The sequence below is a fragment of the Chrysochloris asiatica genome, unplaced genomic scaffold, assembly GCF_000296735.1.
Source record: "Chrysochloris asiatica unplaced genomic scaffold, ChrAsi1.0 scaffold00170, whole genome shotgun sequence".
Taxonomy (NCBI): Eukaryota; Metazoa; Chordata; class Mammalia; order Afrosoricida; family Chrysochloridae; genus Chrysochloris; species Chrysochloris asiatica.
In genome coordinates, this window is record NW_006408688.1 from 1,303,010 (window position 1) to 1,309,959 (window position 6,950).

General features: G+C 37.9%; 1 protein-coding gene across 1 annotated transcript in view; it reads left to right on the top strand.

Annotated features, from left to right (window-relative positions):
- TRHDE (thyrotropin-releasing hormone degrading enzyme) overlaps positions 1–6,950 on the top strand; it is a 798,400-nt gene that overhangs the window by 563,695 nt on the left and 227,755 nt on the right. The gene's annotated exons all lie outside the window — the stretch shown is intronic.

The window sequence follows — 6,950 nt, forward strand, 5'->3', positions numbered from 1 at the left end:
GAGCTCCTTAGATGCCATCAAATCAGTACCAACACATAGCGACTTTATGCACAACAGAAAGAAACACTGCCCATTCCTGTGCCAATGTGTCAATCATTGCTATACTTGGGTCCATTGCCATTACCACTGTGCCAATCCAATTCATTTGGGGGGGGGGGTCTTCTTTTTTGCTGACCCCCACTTTACCAAGTATGATGTCCTTCTCCATGGACTGATCCCTCCTGATAATACATCCAAAGTATGAGAGATGGTCTCACAATCCTGGCTTCTAAGGAGAAATCTGGCTCTACTTGCAACACAGATTTGTTGGTTCTTTTGGCACTCCATGATACTTTTAATATTCTCCTCCAACACCATAACTCAAACAAACCAATTGTTCTATCGTCTTCTTTATTCATTGTCCAACTTCCAAATCCATGTGAAACTATTGAAAATGTCTAAGCTTGGGCCAAGCATACCTTAGTCCTCAAACTGACATTTTTGTTCAGAACATTTTAAAGAGATCTTGTGCAACAAATTTCTCTAATACAATTCGACATTTCATTTCTTGACACTATTACCATGAGTGTTGACAATTGTACTGAGTAAAATGAAGTCTTTGAAAAAAATGAATCATTTTTCTACTTTTATGTATGTTATTTATTGGTCCAGTGGTGAGGATTCTTGTTTTCTTTACACTGAGGTGTAACCTATACCGAAGGCTGTGGTCTTTGATCTTCATCTGTAAGTATTTCAAATCCTCTTCTAGTTCAGAAAGCAAGGTGGTATAATCTGAACATTACAGATTGTTAATGACTCTGCCTCCAAACCTGATCTCACATTTTTCTTCATATAACCCAGATTCTCAAATTATGTGCTCAGCATACATACGTATGGTGAAAAATACAGTCCTGGAGCATACATTTCCTAATTAAAAACCACTCAATGTTCCCTTGTTCTATTCAAACACTACCTCTTGGTCTATGTACAGGTTCCTCATGAGCACAATTAAGTGTTCTGGAATAATCATCCTCCACAATGTTGTCCATAGCTTGTCACAATCCATATAATCAAAAGCCTTTCATAATCAATTAGGTACAGGGTAACATCTTTCTGGTATTCTCTGCTTTCAGCTAAGATACATCTGATATAAGATATCCCTCACTCCACCTTGTCTGAATTCTGCCTGAACTGCTGGAAATTTTTTGTAAATATACTGTTTCAGCCATTTTAAATTTATCTTTGACAGAATTTTACTTGCATGCGGTATTAGTGATGTTGTCTTATGATTTCTGCATTCTTTTGGGTCACCTCTCTTTGGAATGGGTATAAATATGGATCTCTTCCAATCAGTTGACCAGGTAGCTATCTTCCAAATTTCTTGGCATAAATGAGTGAGTGCCTCCAGTGCTGCATCAGGTTGCTGAAATATTTCAATTTTTATTCAACTGAGTTTTTTTTTTTTTCTTTGACAATGCCTTCAGTGAACTTTGGACTTCTTCATTCAGAATCAATGGCTCTTGATACTATTCTACATCTTGAAATGGTTGAACATTCATCAGTTCTTTTTGGTACAGTGACTCTCTGTATTCCTGTAATCATCTTTTTATGCGTTTTGTTTTGCACTAATCAATATTTTGCCCATAGAATCCATCAATATTTCAAGTTGAAGCTTGAATCATTTCTTTAGTTGCATTAGCTTGAGAAATGTTGAGCGTGTTCTTCCTTTTTGGTTTTCTAACTTCAGATCTTTGCACATTTCCTTTTTTATTTTGTCTTCTCAAGATTCCCTTTGAAATTTTCTATTCCCCTCTTTTGCTTCCTCATTTCTTTCATTTACATTAGTATCTCTATCCTAGAGAACAAGTTTCAGTCTCTTCTGACATCATTTTGGTGTTTTTCTTCTTTATATTCTTCTTAATGATCTTTGCTTTCTTCATGTGTGACGTTCATGATGCCACTGCACAACTCTTCTTGTCTTTGGTCATTAGTGTCTAGTTCATCAAATCTGTTCTTGAGCTGATCTCTAAATTCAGGAAGGATATGTTCAGGGTCATATTTTGTGTATTGTGGACTTGTTTTAATTTTCTTCAGCTTCTGCCTGAAATTGCATATGAGCAATTGATGATTTGGTATACAGTTTGCCCCTGGCTTTATTTTGACTAATGATATGGAGCTTTTCCACCATCTCTTTCTATAGATGTAGTCAATTTTATTTCTGTGGTGAGGTCTATGTATATAGTCTTCTTTCATGTTGTTTTAAAATGGTATTTGCAGTGAATATGGGATTGGTCTTCCAAAATTCTATCATGCGATCTCCAGCATTGTTTCTGTCACGCAGGTCATATTTTTCCATGACTGATCCTTCCTCTTTGTTTCCAACATTTGCACACCAATTGCCAGTAATGACCAATACATCTTGATTGCCTGTTTGATCAATTTCAGACTGAAGAAGTTGGTAGAATTCTTCAATTTTATCATCACTGACTTTAGTGTTTGGTACATAAAATTCAATAATAGTTTTTATTAATGAGTATTCCTTGTGGGTGTATGGATAATTTCGTGTCATAGACAGCGTTGTATTTGAAGATAGATCTTGAAATGCTCTTTTTGCTGCTGGATATGGTGTTGTTCCTCTTCAATTTGTTAGCTCCATCATAGTAAACTATGTGTTAATAAATTTCCAAATAGCCAGTACCAGCCATTTCAGCTTACTGATGCCCAGGATTGCAATGGTTTTGTGTTGCATTTCATTTTTGACAACTTTTAATTTTCCTAGATTCATAATTTGTACATTCCAGGTTCCAGTTATTATTAGACATTCCCAGTTGCTTTATCTCATTTTGAATTTTACAACACCAGCAAATTAAATGAAGGCCCTGAAACCATACTGCATTCACTTCATCACGACCAACTCTACTTTAGGGAGGCAGCTCTTCTCCAGCCATGTTTTGAGTACCTTCCCACCTGAGGGGCTCATTTCTAGTGAGCGGCTGGTAAGCTTGAATTGCTGACCTTATGGTTCAAACCAACTTTTCAGTCTAGCACATCAAGCCACAGAACCACACCAGAACTTCATATCTGACAATATTCTGGTACTTTTCATCATATTACAATATTCAATATTCTGGTTCTGAAAGTATCAGTATTCCACTGCTATTCATAAGGTTTTCAGTGACTAAATATTCAGAAGTAATCCTTCATTCCTTCTTTCTAGTATGTCTTACTCTGGAAATTCATTTGAAACCTATTCACCATAAGTGACCCTTCTGGTCTTTAAAATACCGGTGGTATAGTTTTGAGAATCACAGCAACAAGCCACGACAGTAAGGCAAACTGACAGAGGAATGGTGGATTAATAAAGAAGATGCTACTAATGTATGGTTGTTGTTGCTGCTAAGTGCCATCGAGTCGGTTCTGATCCATAGTGACCCTGAACAGGGTTTCCGAGGCTGTAAATCTTTACTGGAGCAGAAAACCTCATCTTTCTCCCACAGAGCAGCTGGTAGTTTCAAACTGCTAACATTGCGGTTCGTAGCCCGATTCGTAACCACTACACAGAGGTAGAAATGTTAATATGCAAACTATTACCACATGTAAATCTAGTTATAAGCAAGTATTTCAGTGATCCTGTGTTTGATCATTTTCTGAAATTGTCAGGATGAGAAGTTAAGTGGGGGACATACTTAAAATAGCCCAAATGGTAAAGAAAAGAAATGAGTTCAGAGTTTTCCAGTTAACAGCTCAAGCAATACCTTAAAAACCTCAAAGTATCCATTTGTGTCCTGAAAGTAACAACTGATGTTACCAAAATCCAAACACAAAGTCTTATTGTGAGAGTGACTGAATTACAATGCCAATTAAATTTCCAATTTAGCATGGTGTCTGAGGGCATTTGAGGGATTGGTGTCTGAGGGATTGGTGGGAAAGGGGGATCCTAAAACTTGCGATGGTGTCATACTGGCAGATAATCAGGACTCTTGGGACATTTGGTCCCTGAATTCTTTTGAATCACTATTGCCAAAAGCAGTATCCTTCCCATCTAAAGAGATAACTGTATTTTTGTTTGCTTATCTTTATCCAGTAAAATCTTTAGCCCACCTGCCCATACTTGATGAGATGACCCAGCTGTGACTGCTGAGATTGTTCCTGGGGCATTTTCTGGGGCATCCTCTGAGGCAGATGTTTTCCAAGGCATTGCTAAGTTTTCCCAGGAAACACATCTCCAGTTATTACTTTTAGGCCTATAATTCCCAGCAACTCCCAGAAGATAATGTGCAAATTGTGACCCAGGAAGAAGTATGCTGCACTCCAGAAGAGTGCTTGGATTTTGCTAATATGCACAAACAGAAACCTGTAACATATATATGGAAATTACTATTAAGACTGTGGGATAATGGTGCAAGGAACAGAAGATTGTTATCAATCTGAATTTATTCAGATGGACCCATTAAGCACAAATTCTTCATTCAGTGTTTCAGCTTGAGAGGTTAGGAGAGCATCTAATAGTTTATTTGGTTTGTTCACTGAAGCATGGATTTCACAGTGGTCTACAATACATCAAATTGAAATACCAGATCTACTTTGGTATACTGTAAAGCAAGGAACGTAAATCTGTTAGGAAATTAGCATGCTAGAGTGGATTTAACTGGACATACCCATAAACCAATACATGTAGTACCTAGAGGGCACACTTTTTCCGGCAAGTCAAAAACAAATTTTGAGGCGAGCCTCAGCTTCCGTGAAGATTACTGTGATAGCTATTTTTCGTTCTGCTGTGCATAACGTCGCTATGAGTTGGTACCGACTCCATGGCACCTGACAATAACACATTTGACAGTGGGAACTGCCCTAATTAAATTAAGACACCTAATTACAATAGGATTTATTGGACACTATTGATAGAGTCTTGCAGCACTTATTTGAAAAGACAGTGTTGGTGTAATTACCATAATAGACAACAGTCAGAGTAGTAATCAGAAAAGTGTGATTTCTATGGAGTTAAGGCACTGATTACTTAGTCAAGGTGTCCCTAGGAGTGAAATATATGGGAAACCTACTGAATATTTACTGGATCTGTAAAAGTTGAAGAACTTTAGGTCATGTGAATGGCAGTCTAACTTGAATTGCCAGAATATAAAGTTACAGCCTCTCAATCAATTCTCAGATTTAGGCCAGTTTACCCACAATCCATTGAAAGAAGGGGAAACTAGATCCCTTTGAGGAAGGAATCCATTATACCACCAAAAAAGTCGGCTGTTAGTCTTTCTCCTTATCTTTATTAAAGGATTCGGAGACCTCTCACAGAAGTTACTTTTCATTGGGGAAAAGGAAATAATCAAACTTTTCTGGGATTACTGGACAGTGGTTCTGAATTGACACTAATTTTAGGAGACCCCAGACATCATTGTGGCCTTCAGAGTAGGGGTATATGGAGATCAAGTTATTAATGGAGTCTTAACTAAGATCTGTTTCACAGTGGGTCCAGGGAGTCTCCAGACTCATCCTGTAGTGATTTCCCCAGTTCCAGAATGCATTGTCAGGATAGACATACTCAGCAACTGGAAGAAACCCCACTGCTGTTGATCCCTGACTTATGGAATCAGCGATATTATGGTAGGAAAAGCCATGTGGATGCCATTAGAACAGTTTCTACCTGAGAAAATAGTAAACTTAATGAAATAACACATTCTTAATTAGTGTCACAACAAAAGTTTTGAAAGATAGAAGGGTGATGATACCCACTATCCCACTATGTTATTGTTGTTGTTAAGGGCCATCAAGTTGGTTCTGACCCATAGTGACCCTATGGAGGGTTTCCAAGGAACGTCTGGTGAGCTTGAACCACCGACCTTGTAGTTCAAACAACTTTGCAGTCCAGCACATTAGTCCACAGTGCCATACCAAAAGCCCACTATATCCCCATTTAACTTGCCTATATGGTGTGTTCACCACTATTCTGTCAGTTGCCATACTGTGGTGACTTGTATGTTGCTGTGGTTCTTGAATCTATGCCACAGGTATTTTAAATGCCAGCAGGGTCACCTACAGTGGACATGTTTTATATGCAAATTCAGGGTGAGGATGAAGAAAATTACAAGTCCATGAGACCCAAAATAGGACCTTGAATATATCCCATCTGAATGCAGAGACAATCTAAAGAACAGATTTGATGCATTAGACACTAAAGAATAAAGACCAGAAAAGACGTGGGATGGCATCAAGAACATCACACAGGAAGGATGCACAAGGTTATTAAGAAGACAACAAAGAAGGAAAAGACAAAATGGATGTCAGAAGAGACTATGAAACTTGCTCTCCATCATAGAGATGCTAAAGTAAATGGAAGAAATGAGGTGGTACAGGAGCTGAACAGAAATTTCAAAGGTCAGTTGGAGAAGATAAAGTCAAATATAATAACAAAATGTGTAAAGACCTGAAGTTAAAAAACCAAAAGGGAAAAATAGGCTCAGCATTTCTAAATGTGAGGGAAATGAAGAAAAAAAATTCAAACTTCAACTTGTGGTACTGAAGGATTTTATGGACAAATTGGAGTCCTGGTGTGGGCTATGGGTTAATGTGCTGGACTGCAGACAGTTTGAACTGCAAGGTTGGTGGTTCAAATTCACCAGTTGCTCCTCAGAAATCCTATACAAGGTCACTATGAGAATTGACAGCACTTAACAGCAATAACGATAACATGGGCAAATTTATTGAATAATGCTCTAAGCATCAAAAGAAGATGGAAGGAATACACAGACTCACTTTATCAAAAAGAAATGGTCGATGTTCAACCTGTTCAAAGGGTAGTGTATGATCAAGAGCCAATGATCCTTAAGGAAAAATCCAAGGTACATTGAAAGCATTGGGAAATGATGGAATACAAATTGGAACCTTTCAACAGAAAGTGAGGCACTCACTCATCTATGCCAAGAAATGTGTAAGACAACTACCTGGCCAACTGATGAAGA